The sequence below is a fragment of the Scaptodrosophila lebanonensis genome, unplaced genomic scaffold (genome assembly GCF_003285725.1).
Source record: "Scaptodrosophila lebanonensis strain 11010-0011.00,11010-0021.00 unplaced genomic scaffold, SlebRS2 tig00001415-arrow-pilon, whole genome shotgun sequence".
Taxonomy (NCBI): domain Eukaryota; kingdom Metazoa; phylum Arthropoda; class Insecta; order Diptera; family Drosophilidae; genus Scaptodrosophila; species Scaptodrosophila lebanonensis.
Window position 1 is genome coordinate 1,521,712 of NW_022060742.1, and position 25,785 is coordinate 1,547,496.

General features: G+C 36.9%; 1 protein-coding gene across 2 annotated transcripts in view; it reads right to left on the reverse strand.

Moving 5' to 3' along the window:
- The window catches only part of LOC115632518, a 99,727-nt gene that overhangs the window by 50,875 nt on the left and 23,067 nt on the right, over nt 1-25,785 (reverse strand). For both annotated transcript variants that reach the window (XM_030529713.1, XM_030529711.1), the window contains exon 2: nt 10,061-10,100. The gene's annotated coding sequence lies outside the window, so the exon portion shown is untranslated. The remainder of the gene's footprint in view (nt 1-10,060; nt 10,101-25,785) is intronic.

A 25,785-nucleotide genomic window follows, 5' to 3' on the forward strand; every position in this document is an offset into this window, starting at 1 on the left:
ATAAAAGCCGCTTCACCTGACTATATAAACTATATAATAAGTTGCCATAAAAAGTACGAGTGCTCCTATATGCGGAAGGATATCTAAGCTTCGGCACTCCAAAACCAACAGAGATACTTTTTTTGTTGTTGTGTGTAGTGTTTTTTCCATGAAGTCATCTTCAATTTCAACATTCTTTTGGCAGTCTGCATATTTTGTCGTCGCCGTTTTTGTGGTCTTTGCTGGTCTTGGTTGGCAGCGTCATCAGGTTATCGTTGTTGTTGTTGTTGTTGCAGCTGCTGATTGTCGTTGCCTGTTCGCTTGATTGTTTGTCTCCGCATAGTTGGTACGAATGATCGGAAAGCAGGCAGGCAGGCAGGCAGGCAGGCAGGCAGCTCCAAATTGTTAGCGACCCACGCGTCGTATGCGTAATGCAAGTGGCTCGTTGTACTCATATATTTAAATAAAACGACTAACTGACTGACTGACTGACTGGCTACTTGACTGAATGGCATTGTTTGTCGCATAGTTTTCTGCCTGGCTAACCAATTGTTGGTGACGGCAAAATTCGGGAAGTTGTTATCAACATTTTGTTGTTTTATGTAGTTATTTATTTTGCTTTTCGTTGGCCAATGTCGTTGCCGTTGTTGTTCGATTGTTGCAATTGTTGCTAGTGTTTTTCTTAATATTTTGTAAACCGTTGGCAGCGTCAGGTAAAGTTGGCTCCTCCACTATATGTACTCGTATATGTATGTATATATTGCTTTATAGCCGATGTTGTTAGTCTCTGTGTGCAGAGTTTTGTCTTTTCCTTGTCTCGTTTGTCAGACATTTGACAGTTGTTTGTTATTTTTGCACGGCGACTTTTGTTGTTTATACTCGTAGTTGTTGTTGTTGCTGTTGCTGTCTATGTCATGTGTCTGTGCCATATTTTCATATCCCCTCCCTTCGCCCGCCCCTCTGCGCATATTGCCTAACAGCCACCAACCTCCCTCCCACCACATCAACATTTCGTATTTCAATTTTTGGACAGCAGTCAAATTTTTGATGCTTACTCGTAACGATACCATTGCTGTTGTTATTGCTGTTATTGTTGTTGTTGCAGTTACTGTTGTTGTTGTGCTGCATTTATTGCCATTTTTGTGGCAACGCTCAAAAATTGTTTGTCGAGGAAGTTAAAATTTGCATGGAAAAATGGAAATTAACAAGACCATTTGACTCTCCGACGACTCTCTGATTGTGTTCGGCTGCCCACCCAGCCCCCTTCTCGTTCCTTTGTTTGTTTGTTATGTTGCCTTGTGTTGTTGCTTTGTGTCCTGTTTGCAGGCATCTTTCAATAACATGTTTGACTAACTGAGCGACTGACTGACTGACTGACTTAGTTGGCTGTAGTTGGAGGTCTGTGATGTAATGCCAGCGACCGACAACGACTTTTCTTACGACATTTAATTCGATCGTGCACGCAACATTTGAAAACTTCAGGCTCACAAACTAACCGCATTGAAGTAATTAATATTTATTTAATATATGTTTGCGAAAAGCAACAACAATTTATTGATAAACACTGAGACAAGTTCAACGGGCGGCTAAATCGTGTGAGAGACAAGCACACGATATGAGCTTCAAAAACAGATTTCACTTCGCAAAAACACCAACAACAACAATAACGACAATGATGCAGTTTTTGTTGTTGTTGTATGTAGACATGCAGTATCAAGTGCCCTGTACGAGGGCTGATTAATAGCTTAACAGAACCAGCTCTGCCTCCATTGAATCAATTCGATTTTGGTTGCTTTTCAAGCAAAAAATTCGCCTTTGTATTTAGAGGTAAGCCATTTACTTGGACTTGAAAAGTTTTGCCTTCAAGCCACAAAATCGGCAATCCACACAATTTAATAAAATTTGAAAACGGGAACAGCCCTGATACCATTTCTTAGCCATGCTTAATATAATAATATTTTGCCTACTGTATCTTCTCTTTGTGGGATACACGATGAGTTCTCAAATCTTATGTTGTCGAGTACAATTAGAGAGTTCGAATTAGGGATGTAAGTTGAAGGGAATACATCGATGTTGATGTCCATCGATGTTTTTTTATAAAAAATCGTTGCATGGTCAATGCAAAACAAACAAAATCGATGCATCGATGTTTTAAAAAAAACTGTCCATAAAAAAAAGCTCATATTAGGGAGAAAATCAACAGAACATCTCTAAATCAAAAATGTTTATATATCAAAAGAGGCTGTCATAGTATTTTACTTAATGTTGTTTATAAATAATCGTAATGCTGAATGTTGATGAACTTGTATGGTTGCCTTCAAAATATACTTATTCTGTACAGTTTTAAAAACAAATCAATCCGACGTTTTGAAGCTACGAATTTTAAGCATATTAAGTGTGACATCATAAACGAATCTTAATAGAGATCAAATGCTTAACAATCTAAAATATACAAGTATATTACAAAATACACATTTTAATGAAAACATCAAACAAATAAACCACACCATTCCACCCAACAAAACATGAAAAGTGTGCGACGATGCATGGCAAGCAAACAAACAAATTCGAAAACATCGATGCACCTAGCTAAAAATACCGTCGATGCTTGATACATCGCTGTTTTTTTACACATCTAGTTCGAATGTTCTCTTCGGATTTTATCTATAGGGGTGATAACATCGATTAACCGAGCTAAAAATATCGTCGATGCTTGATACATCGATGTTATTTTACTTTCCTAATTTGAATGTTCTCTTGGGATTTTATCTATGAGGGTGATAAGGCTCTAGTGTTTATACCTGTAGCAGTCTGGCCCAGCCACTCAGCTGGCACATTTGTTGTTATAACGGGAGATATAAAACATATAGTTTCTTATTATAGAAGCCAGCAACTTACTGATCTGCCCTCGTCTCTGGCTTGGCAACTGCGCTGTGAAATCTCAGACAAGGAATATGAGTTAATATTTATTAAAACGAAACGCCGCTAACTGACAAAAACGACAACAACAACAACAACAACACACAAAAAATGAAGTTTTCCCACGTGACCTCGAAAGCAAACCTCACGTACAAGGCATAGGCAAGGATTTTGCCAGACTCCAGGAGGTAAGGGGCGGGCTGAAGGGAGGGGGATACGTGAAATTCAAGCCACTTATATAAATGCGCAACGAAATTTGTTGAATTTTTGTGCGCTCAGTCTATGTGTTTGTTGCATTTTAGCGGAAAGTGAAAATTGATGCATGTAGTGTAGTGTTGTTGTTGTTGTTGCTGCTGCGGCTGCTGCTGCTGGCTGTGAGACAAAGGAAGCGCCCGAGCCAATTTCCTTATGGATTTTAATATTTTTATAAGCAAGTCACGGCATATCGCTTACAAACTTTAATGAAAATGAAAACTATTTGAAGTAAATTCGATGCGAGCCGTGCATGCCTAATATTTCAAGTGATGGAGTGAGGGAAGGCCGGGGCAGGCAGGAGTGGGAGTCAAGTTAAATAACGTGACAGTCTTAGCAATGATCAGCTCAGATATGCCAGATATGATATGCCAGATAGTGCCACAGTTGTTTACACAAACGTATTTGTGCTTGGATCCATTCACTCGTCGCTCGTCGCCCGTTCACATTGAACTCCAAACGCGGCCATTAAGGCCTTTAGGCATTTTTTCTCAGAAAAACGCTCAACACACATAAATCAACAGACACATCATAATGGCAAATTTCAGTTTATTAATGTCAAATAGACGGACATGCTAACTAAATGAATGAATGACCAAATGACCGAATGAACGACCATTGCCAACCAAAAGCTATATCGCCAAAGTGATGTCATAATAGCCTGTCTGTCTGTCTGTCTGTCTGCCTGTCTGCCTGCCAATAACAATTTCTGTTAATATCAAAACCAATTTCTGAACCAAAACCAAACGAGCCGCACTCAGACGCTCGCAATGAGACGCGCCAAAAGTCAAATTAGTGCACGTTAAACACAAACCAAAGCAAATACGCCAAATGATGCACAGGCCTCGACTTCAGAGAGGGGGCAAGGGCAAGGAAGCTGGGAGCCGCCAGAAGAAGGAGTTCGACCAAAACGCAATGTCTAAACAGGCTTGGCAGCCAAATGAGAGGAAACTGGCACAGATGCGGGCATGGAGAGATAGAGAGAGGTCTGACCGGCCACTAGTGATGGGCAAACACAGAATTTTGGCAACCATCTCGAATACAGTATAAATAAGGTCTGATTATAACACAGAACCTTTCGATATCTGCATGCCCACTTTATTTGATATCCAACGACATTATTTTATAAGTCGTTCTTATTGTAATGATAATTTAAGTTTTTAAAAAAGAATAAATCTTTAATCTTTATTTAGGATCTGTCCTAATTATTACATTTTATGATAACTTTGACATTTATCGAATCAGCTTCTGTCTTAATGGTTGCGAAGTGTTTCGAACCGAATGCTAATACCACACGTTCATTATTATGTCGCACTATTTCGCCTTAAAATGGAACTGTTTTTTCATTGATCATATGCATAAATTATTTTTTAAATGCATCGTGCATTATTTAATTAAAATTGAATTATTAAATTAAAAAATTATTGTTTGTTTTCAAATTAAAATTGTACCCTTTTGGGTACTGGGTATAAAAAAAACGTACAAGTAGTAACGCTACCGCAAAAATGAAGAAATTTAGACCATTTAAACGAATTAATTAATTAATTGATCGGTCTTTTTTATATACTAAATGAATAACTCACGTGCGAGTACATCTTGGCAAGATTCAACGTGATGGTGATTAAGGGAATACGGGACTTCTTTTCGCATTTCTTTTTATTGCGTAATGTTTTTGGCGTGCAAAACAGACACTCACGAAATTGAAATATGAAACACAAAGAAAAGCACGTTTTGGACTACACACCTCTAGTGGCTGCCTGGCAGGTTGGCAGGCAAATGCAAGCCACTAATTAGAGCAGCCAGCACCAGCAGCAAAGAGAGATAGGAGAAAGAGAGCGGGAGAGTGTGTAGAGAGGACAGAGAGTGTAGACAACAAGGCGGTCATTCGTGCCAGACTCGTCGCTTTGCTGCAGACTCTACATGAGCACATACAAGTAGTATTTATGCATGGACTCTAACTGTTCGTTTAGTTAGCAGTCATTAAAGCTCACAACTAACTAAATCGCTTTGCTGTATGACATAATTAGCATGCCCTTAGCTAAAGTGTTTTCTTGTAATCATGGCAGGCGAACATATTTTCCTGAAATTATAGACAGTGCGCTTTTTATAACTAAAGGGGAGAAATGTTTTTTTGCTTTAGCAAGGGGCACGATTGAGAGATTAAACGTAATTTGCAAATTCCACAATTGTCCGCTTTGAGTGCTTAGTTTTAGGCGCGTTTTAAAAATGAAGTGAAATTAAATAGACAATAGTTATGCAAAAGTGATTCTTTGAATTATTTGTCCAGCCACGTCATAAAGCCATCTACTTTAAGATGAAATTATTAACTTTGAAATATTCTAACTAAAAGGAATATCTTGCTGGATTGGCTGGTTAACATTCTCCACCTTTTAGCTGTTTATTATATTTGTAGCTTTCATAATTTAAATATTTTAGTTTCTTATTATTTTAATTAACCTTTACTTGCTTTCCAGTTTTTATAGTTATTTCTTCATCTCTATTTTTTGTTAGCTCTAATAACGGTCGCTGACTGCTCTGTGCCGTCAATCGGGGCAAATAAAATCCTCCCACCGAGTCGGATGCGTTAATAAATATATTTGTAATTTCTATAGGCTTTTTAATTCTTTACTTTATTTAGTTTAGTTTTGATTTTTTTAGATCGACAGTTTTGTTTCCAGATGAAATAAATAAAATGTCTGACACTGCTGGTGTTGTCGAATTTTCAGATTCTTTCGAATAATACATTGGTTAAATGCTTTATTTCTATAAATCATTCAGATTTGGGTCAGCACAAACAATTATTGACAATATTCTAATAACCAAATAAATTCCTTCTAATTGTTAACTCAATCAACTGCATTTGTTTACTCGTAAAGCTAACAAAGTGAGTTACTTGCTTAATCTAGTAACATACTTGTGCGTTGCTTGACAACCACCCCGACCTAGCCGAACAACACTCATTAGCACCATTGCAGTGCGTGATTTGTTCTGCGGAGTTACGAAGTGCATGACACATACTTATGTATCTACACACAGCTCACAACAAGCGAGCAGCATTCACAAGTTTCTTCCACTATTGAGTTGTTGTTGTTGTTGTTGCTGTTGCTGTGCCATTTGTCGGACAAGTAACGCAATTGTCCAAGACATGCAAAACTTCAGCAAAACTGAAATCTGAATGCAATTGCATGTGCAGCTTCCTACAAAATGAATGCGTGTGTGTGTGTGTGAAGAAAACTCAACACAAAAAACTAAACTCAATTACTCAACAAACATAGTAACCTACTTCATAAAAAACAACAACACCAACAACAACAATTGCAACAAATGCTGTTAACAGCAGCAAACAACAAAACATAAGTTAGTAAAAGAAAAAAAAAACAAAATAAAACACAAAATTCATTTTCGCTTTTTTCTTGCGGAGCACAGCCAGAAAGTCCTTCAAGCGTGACAATCACATGTAGCTGATGTTGTTGTTGTTGTTGTTTTTGTTGTAAATGTTGCTAGCTGCTGATTTATAGTTTTTACTTAGTGTTGTTGCTGTTGCTGCTGCTTGATGTTGTAAAAGGAAATGTCAATTCTGTTTGCTGGCCATTAAAAACAATGCACGAAACGCCGGCCAATGCTGCGTATGTGTAATATGAAGTATACTCGAAGCTTATATATACAAAATGGTTGGTGTCCGTATGTGTGTGTGTGTGTGTGTGTGTGTGGGCAGCAACAACAACAATAGCTATAATTCAAGCCATATAACATATAACATTTGGCCAAAAAATTGCAATTGATTTGTTGCGTTCACAAATAAATACAAATGAAAACAAAAACAAAAACTACAAGCAGCTGTTCGGCACACTATACTTCTTACTCGTATATGTATATAGTAGCTTAGAAATCGATATATGCTATAAGCTATAATTTATAAGTTATGGGCAGCCGCCCTTTTGGGCCACAATAGCATTCTCAGGCTTTCTCCTTGAGACAACAGCAAAACCGGCTATAGACTGAGCGACGACTCCTGCGCTTGTTGGCCATTTGCCTTTGCGGCAGAAATGTGCCCAAGCAAGTTTCGGCGGGCGAGCAAGTAATCTCGCTTGGCCAGAATTTACTAACCTGGCCTGAGAAATACCACAACAGACTACACACAACATACAACACCAAGACGAACTAAACGATCGCAGTGGGCTGGTCAGTCGTGAGTTAGTCAACAACAAAAAAAGCTGAAGAAAACTTAGAAACAAAAGATCGTTAGAGCCAAAGTCGTCTGAGCAAACGCTATATACCCTTCGTTGTGTTTTGCAAAACAAAAGGGGGTTTCCCACAATTGTCATTCTCGATTCTCGACGGCCCACACTCTTAATTACTAATCCACGCTCCATTAAAAATCATTTTCACTTTTCCAAGGCTTCCTCCTCTGCCCGCACAATGATGCGATTCACAAATTTGTCTGAAAAGTTCTCAGAGCTATAGCTATGCTGTGCTAGTTTGAAGTTCATTGATATTTTTTTTAATATTCATTTGAAGTAAATTGATTTCCCAATTTAATAATAAATTGATGAAAGTACCTCAGTTAATTGATTTCAAAAAAATTGTTTAAACATTAGATTCTCAAAAAAGCTGCTTCATTTGTCACACAATTGTTTCTTCACACAATTTTGTTTAATGCACTTGCTTGTTCATCAAGTGAATTGATTTGATTGAGTTGACTACTTGTATAAGCAATTATTTTTCATAAGCTGCCTTCTATCTTAAATAGATTTGATCTGTTGATGAAATATTTCAGTGAATCTTATTTTAATTTACTGATAGAAATACAATTGCTTAAATCAAAAACAAAATTTTATTGAAACCAACTTCTTTGCTAAAATAATTTTAATATCAACTCTTCTTGCTGCACTAAACTATTTCCTCAAAGTTGCATTTTAAAGTTTAATTTTTGTTAAGCTGGCAGGCTTCTACCCACGAGCAACCTCTACCCATGAGCAAATTGTGGGCCCTGCCTGCTTATGACCAGAATACAGGCACTCAGAATTATCTGAGCAATTGAGAAAGTGAGAAAAGAAAGTAGATAGATATGTGTGGTGTAAGAATTTTGAGGAATTCGCGTGTGTACTTCATGTTCTACCTGCTGTATCCGATTATCCCTTTCCGCTTATTATTACTTTTTAAAATTAGCAACACGTTTAATTATTGGCAAATAATCCAATTTTTGATCTCATAGTATCACATATCATATCGTCTCCATCTAAAGAATTATTTGTAGCTATATGGAATGGATCTTGGCTGCCAACACAACATAGCCTTTCACTTAAAGTGAAGGGTATATGAGGCAACTTGGCTTAAAAGACCAACAATGATTTATGACTTATTTCTTAGAGAGTGAGAGACAATGGGCTCTGGCATTTCGTTGCCTGAACATCCCAAAAAATTCACAAGCACCATTTCACATACACAAATAACTATTAGCAACACACACATACAAACATACATTTAACAAATATATGTGCATTGTATTTTATTCACCAGCAATATAATGTAAAGCAGCGCAATAAAAACTTGCATATTATTATTTGCAACACGTTGCCAGAGACAACATCAGAAACGAAGACAGAAACAAAAACGGCAACGGCAACAACAACAACAACACGAAAAATAGTAACGTCAAAGCAATGCCCAAAACGTGCCAACAACTGGCGATCGGTGATAAGAAAAATGTTATAAACATGTGGGCAGCAAGCGTCGTCGCCGTCGTCGTCATGCAAAGAAAGTTTTCGGTTTTCAGTTTGCAGTTTGCAGGACGAGATTTTGCGCGTCAGACCGCCAGACCCCAGAAAATTGCGATTCATGTACAATTGGCCATTGGCGATTGTTGCTCCCGCCTCCAGCGTTCCACCAACACCAACACCAACAGCAACAATTGGTCGACTACTAGCGGCGATTGCCACATTTGGTTGACAATTTCTGTATAGTTTTGCTTTTGGTTGCAGTCATTATCAATTAATAGTCGTATACTCGTAGTCGTGGTTATGGTGCGAAGAAATTTGCATGGCACGAGCAAAAAAACAAAATGCAAATAAATAACAAGTGAAAAGGAGTGATGCGATCAAACGAATGAAGAAATACCCTCTAAAATTGTGTTTTTATAATACTTGTAGAGTTTTTGAATCGGGGAATGAAGCTGAACCTCATATCGGCTCCAATTCTACTGTAGAAATATAGTAGTAGTATAGTATAGTAGAAAAGTATAATTAGACAGCCCGTCGACTGAATCACGTAGGCATAAAATCTTTTAATTTTTTGAACCATTTATGTTTTGTTAAGTAAGCTTTATTAGGCTTAGTAATAATCTTTGCCATTTGCTTTCTTGTTTCTCTAAAAATCATTGTAATTAAGAAATATTGAGTAAAGGCTAACTAGACAGCAAACGGAACTAAAATCTGATTGACAGAATAACTCTACCAACAAAGAAGAGAGTTTTTAAATGACTTTACGGAGAATTAAATCACACAGACAGAAGTACCGTAACTGTACGAAATAAATGTTTCTGTTATTTCGGTTTCGAGTATCGGTCAACGATGAGCGCTTCTCTTCAAACTTCTAATATCGATTCTGCGTGCTCTTCGAATCCGAATCAACACCTTAAGTCCTCGCAATTCTGTTTCTGATCATTTATTTCTGAAGCATTCAGATTTTAAAAACAATTAGTTAAATCTAAGCTGTAAAACATGTTGGCAAAGAAGACAAAAATATGCGTTGCTTATCAGTAGATTTTCCTTTTTTTGCTTTGAACGTAGATCCTAATAAAAACTCTTAGATTTTTGAATAAATTTGCAGTTCTTTTGAATGAAAATGCCTTACACAAGCCAAACATTCCTTTTAATTATAAGTATAATATTGAAACAAAGTTCGAACTTACCTAAAGACGAGGTGACGTGAGTGTAATTGTGCCAATCTTTCTGTAAAAGAAGAAACACACAATTATTATTAAAGTATTCACTTTTTTACTTGCTTTAAAATGTTTTAAAGATAAGAATAAGAAAGAATAAGAACAAAATTAGTGCCATTGATTGAAATACAGCTCTAAAATGTATCTTGTCTCTATAATAATAGTCTAATTAATAATCTAAATCCTCATTAATATGAAAAATTCCATTATAAATTAAAATTTTGTAATATATTATTTAATACTTTTTGAAAACATTCATTAAAATGTTGCTGTATACCTCCAAATTCTCATCATCTTCATTTGGAATAGTCTTTCTCGAAAGTACTTACTCTTCACTCTTCATTAAGTGGTCTTTCCAACAGCTTTTTTGGTTAGGCAACACTTATTATATTTAAGCAATCAACTATTCTGCAACAATCTAATGTTATTTAAAAAAAATAGTTATTTTTCCCCTGAACTCTGCGTGCAAAGTCAACATCTCCACTTGGAATACCCTTTCTATCTCTTTCGAGAGTATTGCAAAAAGGAAAGTGACAAACACAGCGACTGCCGTTCGACGTCTGTCTGCAGTCTTCTGTCATCTGGCGGTGCTTCCCGCAGATACACACAGTAGTCGTCGCCCGTAGATCTCTGGTAGATAATTGCGTGTATGTGTGCTCAGTTGCAGTATTTTTTCGCTTTTTCGGATGCGTGCGCAGACACGAAATGCTAATTGTAATGTATGTAGGGTATCGCTCTTGACAGTCAGTCGGATGACTTGACTGGTGGTGGTAGTTGGAATTGGGAAAGCGACAACTGCAGATGAGGACATTGTCTGCTTACACGTTTCTTGTTGTTGCTTTTTTCGTATTTTTTGATATTTAATCAGCGCCTGCTAAATTGGATTTTAGTGAGCGCCGAAAGTGAGAGTGACACCTGTTACCCGAACATCTGTACAGGCCCGTACAGATGTCTGCCTATTATGCGCAGCATCAGTGGAGGAGCTCTTCCCCCCTAAGCGATCGCCTCAGACGCATTCAATTTTATGTGCTGTCATTATCTGAAATTATGCATACGCACCTAGAGTCGCAAAGTCGGCAAGTCAGGGAGATAGAGTATGATGGGGGGTATTTTGTTGTTGCTTACATTTGCACCGTTTTATGGCTTGTAATTTTTTGATGTTTTAATTACGAGAGAGTTGCGGGCGAGTTGGGTCTGCAGGTGAGCTCCATTTACCCGTCTATACATAGTTATGTGACACTATAGAGCGCTCATGCAACGGCATTGCAACTGCGACCAAATGACTTCCTATTTGTGGCAAGAAGAAAAACAAAACAACAGAAACAGCAGAAAAAGAAAACTTCGGCGATGTAAAGAAATGCGCTTTCCCCCCCTCGCTGACACATTACTGTCACACGGGTTATGAGGAAAATTTATGGGTGGCGGCCAAATGAGCCGCGCGCTCAGCATCGACGTCGACTTTGGCGACAAAATAAGTTTATTTCAGAGCACGCCAACTATTTTTGTTTATGCGTATTACTGCCGCGGCATTTGATTTGTAGCGCTCTGTACGTACATATACATATTTATGCGGGAAAGCCGAAAGAAAAGCACGTGCACAGTGGAACGTTCTGATTGTAACCTCGCGTCTATTGCCCTAGCATTTCAAATAAGTCGAAGTTCTGGAGAAGACAACTTTATTTGAACTTCTAAGTGATTGATAAAATCTTAAGATATTTAAAAAAAATTTTAGACATCCCATTCCATTTTCGAATTAGAAGTTAACTTTAATTGAAATGCATACCAACTGCTTATTTCTTATGCTTGATAAGATATTTAATATCTTAATTTTATAATTTTACATTTCCATTGCATTTTCCTTTATTTTAAATTAATCCATCTTCTGACTTCTTCTGCTTATTAAGGATATTATTTATTTGGTAGACTTGTTTGATATTCCATTTCTACAGTTTTTGTAGTTCGCTTAACTCAAATCGAATATACAGTTGCACCTCGATTATGCAGACTTTTTTTTAACCGGAAACATCTGTTAATCGGGCTGCTGAGTGGTTGATGTTAAACCTCACTCATTAGTTATTTAATACAATTGTTTCATATTCCACTTCTACACTTCTTTAAAAGAACAGTTTATCCTCAATTATTCTCCATTCTTTTTTAACCAGAAACTCTGTTAACCGGGATGTTGGGTTGTTGAGAACCCACTAATAACATTCTATATTATCAGTGATTATCCGACTATATCGACTTAGTGGTTGATGTTAAGCCTCCGTAAACCATGGATTTATCTATATAATCCATGATTGATTTTATAGCTCCATTAAGACTGATTTACCTGCATTATTCGTGTCATACTTTTATGCATTAGTAGTCAGTTTTCTTCACAGTCTACCTACACTTTGCACACAAAAAGAAACGCTCCACTGTGCGTCATCTGAGTAATGACGGCATGTCAAAGAAATGGTGGGGTGGGGGAGCGGGAAAGCCTCATGTTTTGCTTTTCCCAATATTTTCTCCCCATCTGTAATGCTTGGCCCACAAATGTGCTGACATTTGTGGCTAACAAGCAAACGGCGACCATTAATTTCATGTAAAATCGAAAACACCGAGGAATTTATGTGCGGAATTTTAAAAACGTTGTTGTGTTGACACACATAAATAAATACTTACTCGTAATATACTTATATAGAAGAGAGTATATATATAGATACATAGATAGATATATATAGAGTATCGCATAATGCATGATGCAAGCGCTGCTCATCGGCCGTGACGCCAACGCAGCTTTTAGTTTAATTATCATAATTATTACTAATTATTATAACATTTTGTGTTTGGCGCATGTATGTAACTAATGGTTTCTCTCTCTCCGATATGCGCTTTACACTTTCTTCTTCGGCGCTTACGATTTTTAGTATCGTATAGCAATAATAAAGGTTTTTGGTTTTTGTTTCACTTTCCTTCTTCTGCTGCTTCTTCTTCTTCTTCTTGCTGTAATAATTTAATTCCGAATCAGTGAGTCTTTATTTATGTAATTGCTGACTAATTAACACAGCAATTAAAATTAATACGCCTTCGAAATCTGAGTAAACTGAGTTAAATATTTCATTATTATTGTATATAGCGTTTGGTGTTGTTGTTGTTGTTGCATGTGCCATTTTATTGTTGTTGTTGTTGTTGTCTTTTTATCTTAAACTTAAATTCATTTTAAAGTCCAACTGTGCAGCAAACGAGGTCAAGTGCGGGTCTTAAGTTTTTTGTTTTGGTTGCTTTTTTCAGGGGTCTGTCGCTGCACTTTGCATTGCACTTTGATTTGCTGCTTACATACATATGTGTATATGTATTATTATTATTATTATCATTATTGCATAATCATAATTTGCTGCTCACTTGTCCATTCATCTGTCCACCTTTCCCTCGCCTGCTCCTATGGAAGACACTTGAGTGGTGCAGTGGCAGCAAAAACTGTTGATCAAGTGCAGTTACCAAAGCCCTACACTTGGAGAAATAGCTGTGTAGTGAGCAATAAACAACTCACTGTTCAACGTCACTGAAGCTCATTCAAATAAAATAAACCTTGTTAACTCAATCATTCCCATTTCTATATGCTAAGATGGTAGAGCTTTCAACATTGTGTTTGCAGGGTATATACAAGTCTACGTTTTGAAGTAATTATATACTTGCCATAATTAAACTATGAGATCTCGGAATTGCTTTGTGTACCTGGTACCCAAAGCAAACCCCACCAAGTAAATCTATTCTTGATGTCTTGATCAGGATGACAAGACGAATTGATATAGACATGTCCGTCTTGCCGCCTGTATGAAAGAAAGGATCTCAGAAGATAAAAAAAAATAGAATTACCAAACTTTGCAACCAGTATCCCCTAAATTCTAGGTAGATCAGTTTTATCATTTTTTTGTGATTAATGATTTTTCATAGACACGATTTCGATGTAAATGTATGTTGTTGAAACTGTAGGATGAATATTTTTTATTTGATTTAAATTTTTTGATAACTTAATTTTTTAAATATATTTTTATTAATTTCATTTTCTTTGTTGTGTACCCACTGCACAGGATATTTAAGAGTTGAGCTCTTTTTTGCTTTAAATACTATTTCATTGTGCTTAGTTTTTCTTCCAGTGTATAAAGGTTGGGAGTGCTGTTGCACTTGAGATCTCTGCACTTGTACGTATAACCCGCTCGCTCCATTTGCATGCATAATTGTTTAGCACTGTTGTTGGTTGTTTGTATGTGTGAAAAACTCACACACACACACACACACACACACACTAGCCATTTAAATGTCTTCTCAATTGTGCGCATTACATAATTAAGACGGCAGCGTAGCCGCCGCCTGTTAATTGGACGCCCGTCCGTTTCACAGTTTGATTGACTGACTGACTGGCTGTTTGGTTGCTTGGTTGCCTGCTTGGCTGCTTGGCTGGATGACTGACTGACAGCGGCATATTGCAGCAACCAGCAGTTAGAAAAGCAGCCTGCAACTTACAATAATAGCAACAGCAACAACAACAACAGCAATAGTAACAACAAAACAAACACCTCAGCATGTCTCATTTGCGGCTGCGCACTTTCCAAGCTGCCTTCGCACCATGGCCAATACTCATAAACAAAATACTAGTAACCAAGAATTGAAGAACCTATGAAATATCAAAAGATTCATACAGTTTTAGAAAATAATATTCACTTTCAAAATTTTAAATAGACAAGAATTACCCTAAAATCATCAACCTTTTTTATTATTAACAAATAAGTATATTTGTACGAAAAATTATTCTACAGGAATTTGAACACTCTTCAGATTTTGCAGAACGTATTGCAATCTATCGATATAATCGATAAATTTAAAATCAATACTACAACCACATACTAAATGAAATAATAAACTGTGAAGTTTATCTTTATCCAATTTAATGAAGGCCAATTTCGCTTGGAAAGAGAAATAGTTTTTGATAAATATCCTGAACTTATAATATAATTCAATAATTAATAATTATTATTTTCCACCACTATGCATACATTCTTATAATGGGTCTGAATATTCTAATCTCTGAAATTAACGTTGCTGTATGTTTAAAGAAAGAATTTGTTTGGTAAAAGACGCCTATTTACATTAATTTACTATTTTTATATCCTGTACCCGTAGGGTAAAAAGGGTATATTAGGTTTGTGCAAAGTATGTAACAGGCCATAAGGAAGCATCTCCGACCTCATAAAGTATATATATTCTTGATCAGCATGACGAGACAAATCGATGTAGACATGTCCATCCGTCTGTCTGTCCATCCGTCTGTCTGGATGAACGCAAGGATCTCAGAAACTATAAAAGCTGGAATAACCAAAGTTAATATTCAGATTGTCCGAGAAAGAACGAGTTTATTTTATTTTTTGGAATTTTCTCCCCCTTTCGGTCAAGTCAAAGAAAAGTTTTTAGCGAAACAAATTCTCTCCCGCAAAAACTAGTCGCTAGCTTTATTGTCAATATAGAAATGAGCACATGATATACTTGTAGTTAATTAAATGAATCTCATATTTATATGAACAGGTATGCTTCTAATATGCATGTTATATCAAGAAAATTATTTAGTTTTTGGAATTTGTGGATGCTTAATTAAATGTTAATGGAATCAAGATTAAAATGTAAGTAATGCAATGTTTCAAAGTACGTTCTCCTTTTACACTTTCTGGTATATTCATTCATATGTATGTAGTATATTATGCAATAGCTCGTTAGTCTAAAAATGCATGTTCTTTCATAGGTTTGTCATGAATGACTGATCTTTAAAGATCGTTTATCAAAAATATTCAAATAAAACTCCAATTCTGACTGCTGCATTTATGTGCTGACCCCACAGTGCCCGACAAATTGCCTAGACGATCGAAATGCCGATGGAAAAGCACTCTGCCGGATTTGCGTTAAGCCGCTGCTGCGTCTGTGGCTGCCTCTATGGCTGCTACTTTTCGATGCATCATCGCATAATCAAAGAGCCATAAAAACCAATAATCATTATTAAGCAAAACAAGCCAATTAATGCGAGGCGAGCGCCAACTGAAAACAGTAATTAAATGAAAATAAAACACGAATATTTGGTCACCACTGCAGCTGTAAATGGCGCGGAAACAGGTCCACGCTGATTTCTAGGGGCTGGTCAAACGATTGGGGGGAGGGGGAGGGGCACTGCTTTAATTAAAGCCAAACGCTCGGGCGTTGCTAATTTTTCCATTTTGCGTGCGATAAATTGTTGCGAAAAAATAAAAATCAAATGTGGAAAATATGTTATGATGCCAAGGCAATTAGCGGAAAGCGAAGCAAAAACGCCATAACAGGAAAAGGTTTTAAGCCACATTTGACTTCATTAAAGTTATACTACAGTGTTGAGAACCAATATTCATATATATAGCAAATACCTCAAAAGCAATTGTGGACTATTTGCTGGACTCGGCAATTTTGTGAAAGTTGTTCATGCATGGCCCGAAGTGCAATTTTTATTTTGTTGCCTCAGCATTGTTTACAAACGACAGCTATATGGCTATATGGCCCAACCTAGGGCAATAATCGTGTTCGATCGCTCGATCAATTGATAAACAACAATCAACTTTGCTGGCATTGTTGGAAAATTTGGCCAGCCTGCCGGCTTTTGACTTCTTTTCTTTCTTCTTTCGTTTGTAAGTCTCAGTTGTGTTAACTGCCAAGGGCTGGGTCGCCGCTAATTAATTTCGAAAGCCTTTCAGTTACTGTTAGTAGCAAAAATAATAACAAATAATGCTACAAATAATGCAAAATAACAAAACATAAGCAAATAAAAAGTCGCCAAACAGTAGTTGTCTTCAAAAATGCATACAAAAATTGTTGAAGAAATTGTAAGTGTTTGGAACAATTATGAAGATATACAGTATATAGTATACTCTTACAATAAATACTAAGCCTTCCTTACAATAGCCTCATATCATTTTTAAAGGGAGAATTCATATTTTATTTGTACATTTTTAGGCAATTTGCGATGTCAAAAAACGGCTCAATGAAGCACAGTGAAGTGATAGAATAATTTGAAAATTTGTGCCGATTTTGTAAATCAATGTTGTGTGTTTAGTTTTATTATCGAATCTAGTAGTGAATTGGGAAACTAAATATGTAAGCCAATTATCGACCACCCAAGCACTGGATACATATCGCATTCGAAAAAGGATTCAGTTACTACTACTTATAGTTCAGAAACTAGATGTCTTCGACTATACGAAGGATATCAAAGAACCAAATACAAGATTGGTGGAGAAAAGAGAATTATCGTTCGACTTTTTTGATCAGAGCCGAAATATTTAATGCTTATGAAAATCTACTGAAATTCAGAATATTTATTCGAAATATAACTAAATGAGTTTTCATATCTTATATCATGATCTTATAAATGAACGGAAAAAGGCTGTGAATTTATATTATTATTTAAAAAAATTAATAACGACTTGAAGATTTTAAAATTCGAACTACGTTTTTCTCTTCTATTTGTTATTAGTTAGTTAACATCTTTATTTAGTTGGTTAAAACCACCGCCACTGATGGCATTTGGCTGTGCCTCTTGGCATACGTAGACATATAAATAGATATTATAATTCTACTTTAATATATATTCCCTTACTAGAAACTTTGAAGCCACTGGTTGAGCTCTTTACAAACTGTTTTAAAAACTATGAACTCTTAAAATTCTGTCCGTTATATTGAGGCTGGTATACTACTCTATATACTTGTACTACCTTATTAGAGCTAGAATACTTTTTGCTTTCTCACCCACTTATTTTACTTTTTTTGCCTTGCCCTGACCCACTAAGTACATTTCATTTTTTCCTGCTCCATCATTATAATTATTGTAGGTTATCTTCATTCTTCTTCTTCTATTACTCCATCTGTGGCCGATCTCACCCACTTCTGTGCAGCATTAGCGCTATTTTTCTACTTCTAGGAAGTTGGCCATTACGAAACGAAAATTGGGTCAATAAATAGTGGGTCTTTGGTCAGGTTTGGACAACAATGGGACAAGCTACACCTTTGACTCCCATCTGTTCAGTTGACAGACACACACACACACACACACACACTCACACTCTTGTCATGGCCATTGGCCGACAAAGTGAACTGCCAACAAACTAACGTCTTTCACTCAGTCAGTGCTGCTGGTTGCTGAAAAGAAAGAAACGCAGCGAAAAAATTCATTTTCATTTCTATTCGAAATATTTCTCATTGCGTTTCATTTGTTTTCAGTTTTCAGTTTCAGTTTTTGGCTTGGCATTTAATTTAGTCGTCTTGCGTTCGTCCTCAGTCCGTTGTCGTTTGCCTTTTAAGTGCTGGATTTTTCATGTGCATTTAATTAGTTGAATTATGGCTGCGAAATGTGGCCGAGTGGTGACGCGACGCGACGCGACGCAGCGGCTAACTTCAAAATTTCATGAGCGCGCACTCTAATAAAAAATTTAAAGAAAATTAAAAACAAATGGCAAAATGCGAAATGAAGAAAAATAAAAATAAAAACTTTGCCATATTGTGCGACAACTTTCGCGAAATAATTTTATAGACTCGCGGCTACAATGAAAATCGTAGCTACTGATGTTGTTTTTGATAGTTGTTGTCTGTTGTCTCTTGTCCGTTGTCTGTTGTCTGCCGTTGGTGGGCAATCAATTTTTTCTTTTTTTTTTCTTTCACCTTTCGAATTTCGTGTGAATTCCGAGTGGCAAGGCAGGCAGGCAGGCAGGAAGCATGCAAATGCAGTGACAAGGACGCACAGTGGAGTGCAATTCGTTGAGCCACCCAGTGAGCCCGTGCCACAAGTGTGGCAACAACTGAGACGACTGTGACGTGTGTGACGCACTTGCCGCCCGCCGGCATCTCAAGTGATGTCTTTAACGACCAGATTCGAAAGTAATGGCGGGTGGGGCGACCGTCAGCCACAATTGAATTCAAATTCAAGCCTCGAAACTGTAGCTGGGACTGATGCTGATGCTGAGGCTGAGACACTGAATGGGTTTCTAACTATTGTTCTGTACACTTGCTAGGTAGGAAATAAAATAGAGAGTGAGTGAGAGAGAGAGAGAGAGAGATAGAGATAGACATCGTTTAAATTGGACATAAAAAGTGGAATAAAAACCGCAGATAAAAATCTTAAGCGAGTCGCGTGTTTGTTGTTTTTGCCTCAAATTCGTTGTTTTGTTGTGTATGCCCTTAAATAGAGTATTCCAACTACTGTTAGTTCTTTGCACCGCAATCATACCAAAAGCAGCCAATAAACAGCACATAGATGTTGTATTTTTCATTCAAACAATGAAACGTTTGAACGTCTAAACAGATGCCGAATTATACGTATGGAGTTTGCTTGTAGATCTGCAGCTTAGGTTTGTCACAAACCTTTAACTGTTAACAATTAGAAATGCTAGATATGCAAAATTTTGCAGATATAGTATTCTTAGGCTTCTGCTTATTACTTTTATTACATAACTTGAGTAGAAGTTGTATTTATTTTACACTGGCTTATAAGTCTTCCCTCATCCGGTCTAGTCTCTCACTAAATTTGATTTTGGTTTTGTAATTTGTGTACTAATTTTTTCACCTAATCTCTGTTTTTTGCAAATTAAAATTAAAGCAATTTAAGTACTTTTAATTTATTCTTACTCATTATTAATCAAAAGTCCGTAATATACCAAGCACTATTCTTCAAAAAATTTGTTGTTTTTAAGTTATAAGTGATGGCCTCAATTTCAAATACAAAGTTCAAGGGTATTTCATAGTCGGTAGCACTTCATTGTTAATTCATTGACAGTTTTTTGTTGCTGTCTGTTTGCATTTTGTGGCTTACAACTAACAATAGTAAGTAATACGTATAGTAACAAAAACTTGACCCACTTACATTTGTTTTTTTTTTTTTTTTTTTTTTGAGAATTTCATTTCGTTCTTCTTAGGCAGGCAGGCGGCTTTTGTAATTAGAGTGACAAGAATATTGCGGTAATGACTGAAGTGTGTATGGCTGAACATTTTAGTGGGTCGCACATTTTACACTCCCCTTCGTTTTTTCGGGGTTTTTCAAATTACAGCATAATTAAAATATTGCGGTTTGCCGTAATTAGTGAACAGAGTAACAGATTTATGTTTAGGCCAAAAGTTCAACGGCAGCAGCAAGAGGGCTACACCAACAACAACAACAACAACAACAACAGAAGCAATGGTGGTCGGAGTTGGTCTTGGGTGCGTAATTATTTTTGAAGGACATTTCATTTACGATTTCAATTTCAGCTGCCATTTAAAATGGATTACAAATTCTGCGAGACTGGCAAACAGTTAAGTTGCTGTTGTTGAAGATGATGTACCCTTTAAAAAGGGGCATTTTGAATTTGTCTCGAGAGTTGGAAGAGCCTTGGCGTGTGCATCGAAGAGTCTATTTTATGGAAGAATTATATCAGATGCAGGTATATGTCTGCTTGTCTGTCTCTTTGCCTGTCAGCCTATTTCAATATCTGTTTGTTTCTATATTTCTGTGCCCGTCTGCCTATTCGACTATCTATTTGATGATCTCTCTATTGACTGTCTATTTTGCTGTCTGGCTATTTGTCTATATTCTTGATGTCTGTCAATATTCCACCAATTTATCTGTTTCTGAGGTTCTTCGTTTTCCATACATATATACTTACCTTTTCTATAAGATATTTTATTTATCTCATAAAATGTCATCTCGTCTAACAGCATTGAAAGCAGTCACATGTGTACGAGCGGATCCAAAAGAACCTTCTTTTTAGAATGTAGTCAGCCTTAAAAGTTCAGTTAGTTTTGCAAAAATTTACTTCAATCTAACAGCAACTTAATGAAGATGTTACACTACCATTTTGCTGAACCCAGGCAATAGAACTTTAATCTGATTTTCAGTGAAACATTTCAATTGGGCGGCCACACAACAGATTCTTTAAGAAGATTCTCGAAGACCAGCAATAGCAAGCCAACCAACTAATAGTAATTTATTTTTATATACACTTTTATATTCCTTAGTTATCAGCCAACTTTATAATTTGTGTATCTATTAGAGTATCATTAAAGGTGGAGAAGGGTGTTTAAGTCTTGGCAAGGCCGTGGATAAAGTTTTGTCTTGTTATTGTTGTTATTGCAGCTCTGCAGCTAACCTCAAAGTTCAACGACGCTTGACCAAAAAAAAAAAAATAGAAAACAAAATGTGGACTGGGAATCTGGGCTTTTAGAATTGCACAAATAGAAAGATTGCGCCCAAAAGCATTTCCGGCCAACGTGAGTTGGATAATTTAACACACACATACACACACACGAACACACATAACGAGCTTTAGAAAAAATACACTTACGAGTACATAGCATATATTCGAAAATTGCTGGTAATTGGGCATCAAAGCTTAAGCACGTGCCGCCCCAAAGATTGTGAAAATGGCCAACAACAGCAGTTCAAGAAAAGCCCACCAACGAGAAAAAGAAAATCGACTAAATAAATAAAAAGCTGCAGTAACAACAACAACAACAACACCAACAACAAAGGCCAAGATTGTCGGTTAACGAAAGTGAAATTCAGCACTTGGCGCAAACATTAATACAAAAGTCTAATCAGTGCAACTAAACACAAATAACAACAGCAACAGCAACAACAACAACAACAACGACGACAGAAATGGGCAACAAAGTACACGCATTGAGAGTTAGATAGATGTATGTCCGCCTGTCACAACCTGCACAACAACAAAAACAACACCAACAACAATCAAGTTGGTCAAATCACTTTCTGTGTCATTGACAGACGCATTGTGGCGTCTTTTCTGACTGACAAATGAAAAGTCAATTGGCCAACGAACGTTGAACAGTGGGCCAAAAAGAGAATATCTCCCACAATGGAAATGTTAGTGAAAAACTATTTTTAAACTACCACAACAATGCCGATGCTGGGAAAAACAGTTGCAGGCTGTGAAGACAAAGTCCGCAACCAGTGTTGCTTTGTTAATGAATTTTACAAAAGTTAAGCAGAACAAAAAGATAAGAAAATACCCCAAAGATACTATAGAAGGCTCATAATCACATGAATGCTGCCAGCGGACCTCACCGACATTAAGAAGCTTGTTTAATTCACTCTGGAATACTAGTATACTAAAAAAGAAGAATTATATGAAAGTGGTATAAAACTAAATATTATGCAAATGTCTTAGGAAAGGAATATACATAAGAGTAGCTTAAGGCTTGAAAATAAGATATTCAATGCTGGAAACAAAATGGCGGAAATGTTATTAAATTGTTTGGTAGAAGTAGCAACCATTTATGGGTCTAGACTCTAGAGGTATACTACCATCGCAAGACTGGTTTAGTCGAAAACTTTTTAAACTTTAGACTGCAATATATTGCTTGACAGGACTTTTTAATAAAAATCAAAGTCCTTTGGCCCACTGTAGGATGGACAATTGGACACTTGATGCCGATGATGCTGATGCTGATTCCGATGCCAGACAATCAAAGACAACAACAACTGTCATTGCTTCAGAGCTTGAGATGCTGATGACGACGACGACGAGGCTGCCTGCTGCTTAGCCTGTTGCAGTTGTGTTGTTGTTGTTGTTATTATTGTTGTTGTCACAGTGGATGCTGCAAACATTACACATTACATCTAAGCAAGAAAATCACAACAAAAACAAAAACAAACGCACACTCGCACTCGCACACACACACGAAAATTCACTTTCACTCATCGCTCTTTTCTTGCTTTTTCTTTCTTTTTGGAAAACGTCATCTTGTCTCTGTGTGTCACTGCAGATAAACAAACAAACAAGCAACAACAACAACAAACACATAAACAATTTTAAAGATGTCAGCATTAACATTGCGCTGATTGATGCGATGCTAAAGCCCCCCCCCCCCCCCCCTGCCCCACCATCTGCCCTCAGGCAAAAGCAAAAGCAAAGTAGAACAAATTAAATTTGTCACAAGCCAGCAGCCAATTTGAGGAGCCAGCGAACCAAGTCTGACAAAAAAAAAAAAAAACACTAACATCGTCCAAGATCCGCCCAATTAAATGCAAATTTTAGAAATCGATGCCACACCATGGCAGACAGGCCCCGCACACCCCATCCATCTCACCAACGGCCGCCCAAACTCTGGCCAAATTGAAAGATGCAAATGCAAATGCCGTCTCGGGCTGGCCACCCACATGGAAGATCTCGCCATGGCGCTACAAACGTCTCACTTGCAAGCGGGCCTCTGTGGCTATAAGTGCACCGCGAGAAATTTGTCGGAGTCTGAAATACCGCTGAGGAAAAAAATATAGGTGCGTAGACGTTTTTCAAAAAATAAAGGTATTTAGGTATAAATTTTTTAGTGAAAGAACTAATTATTATAATGTGATATAATCAAATAAACCAAAATCCTTGTTTTTTCACTTATTTTAGAGATAAGGAACCAATCACCTATTTTTGCATATGATCAATGTATTTTATTACATGGTTCTTTTACACGGTTTTTTCCAATCTGCCGTGTAAAAAGAGAATTACATAGGTGTACATATATGAACAATATAATTAACAAAAGTCTAGATCGATTATAATCCAACAGTTCTCATCCGATCTATTTTGTCTTAAAAAATGTTACCTCAGTTATAAGTAGAAGCAGATAAGAAATGTGCGATTTTATTTTTGCAGCTTTGGTACTAGTTGTAAAAAAGTGGTCATTAAAAGCACCGTTAAAGACTGGGTTCTTTTAGTTCGTACCTTTTTCAAATTTTATTACATTTTTCTTTGTGTATATTATGAGTGCGACTCCAAGTGGACGCTGGTTTAGAAATTTATGTGCATTTTGATGGAATCGGCTAGTTGCGTGGGCGCCTGCCAGCTCGCCAGCTCGCCGGCTCGACTGCTGGACTGTTAGACCACTGCACGGAGCGGCTCTAGCTTTTTGCGATGCATCTGTAACTGCAAGCGCCCCCGGGCCAACAAAAAGCCAATATTTATAACTTTTATTGCTGTCTTTTGTGCTCAGCCATCGATTGCCTGCCTATGTATAGTATGTTTGCTTCTCGTATCGTCGACTCTGCCACACAGGGAAAGTACAACTCACTCGGACGCACAGCACAAGCCTCAATCCGATGTCCGCTGGCATTGCTGGGCAACAGTCCAAGTACGATATATGTTTCTGCTTTTTTTTTGCAGTCTGTCAACTTTTCGACTGCGGTTATGCAAGGAGTTTTAATCCACTTAAATGGAAAATATCGCATTGACTTGTCAGCTTACCATTAGTGTATTAACATTTTATGAAGAAATGTTGACACACAATCGCAGCAATAATTTATTCCCAATAAATACTAGATAACCATTTATTTTATATGCTTTATAATTCACAAACCGTTTACAACTTCGAATCAGAGGGTCGGCGCAAATTACACCAATATTAAAAAAGCTATTGTTTTATGATTCAATTAATTCACGTAAATAGTTAATTTTTAACTGTTCAGATTATTAATCACAAACGATCGATTTATTCATAAACAACTGTTGTGCTAAAATAATTAACCAGATCTTCAAAAGATAAAACCTTAAATAGGAATACGCTCCAACATTTTTTAACTAAAGTTAATTTTAAATCTTAAATTTTACCATTTGCTGAAGATTTCGACATCTGTATTGAACTTTTCAAAAATAAATACAACATTCATAGAACGTTATTTTCTCGTATCGTTCAACCATTTTAACAGTTTTGTATACAAGTTTGTATATTTGTTTGCTTTTGCCGCAAATAAGAGCAGGAGAAAAGAATAAAATTTGTCAATTATGTTGTATTCATCATTGTTTTGAATCCCTTCAAGTCTTTTAAAAAAATGAAATGTTAAATCGATTTCGTAGAAATTGAATTATTGTAAACAAAATACTATATTTAAAATATTTCTCTATTTAGTAAAGCTCAATAAGCCTCAGAATGCACTCAAGTTGTGCAAAGTCTTACATGAAACGAATTCACTAAAAGCAAAAAGAAGATAACAAGATAAATAGCTGTATTGCCATAGAATATTCAAAGAGCAGAGACACACAGAGCCGGCCCAATAGAAATAAAAAACCTGCACTTTAATGTTCTCTACAATTCCACTCCAAATGTTGCTACGTTTCTCAAATGAATTCGCGGATTTCGCAGACTTCTTTGCATTTGCAGCTGTTATATTGTACAACAAAGACAAACAACAACAATAAGCAGTGCAGCATCAGCATTTGGTGGGTGCACCGTTAAGCAGCTCTTCTTCACCCTCCCTCTTCTCATTCTCTTCCACGGCACACCCTGCGCACCCACAAAAGCCGAAACGGCGCAAACGGTTCAGATTTATGAGCGCGCCACACGAACTCGAGCGAAACAAATGTAGCTGCGGCGCTGCCGCTGTCGCTGTTGAAGCCGCTGTTGACGTCTTCCGCGCAGTCGCCGTTTGTTGGCGTCTTTGGAGACGCTGCCAAAACAACAACAATAGCAACGAGAAGAGTGCGCGCAAAATGAAAAGCAACCTTTTGGATTTCTCCAAAGTTCGCTGTTGCTGTTGTTTTAGTTTTGTTGTTGTTTTATTTCGGGCTTTGCCAATCCTAATTACGTGGCTCATTTCAATTGTTCAAATTAATTTGTTTCCGTTTGTAATTAAATGCGTTGGGCTTAGCATTTGTGTCTTGGCT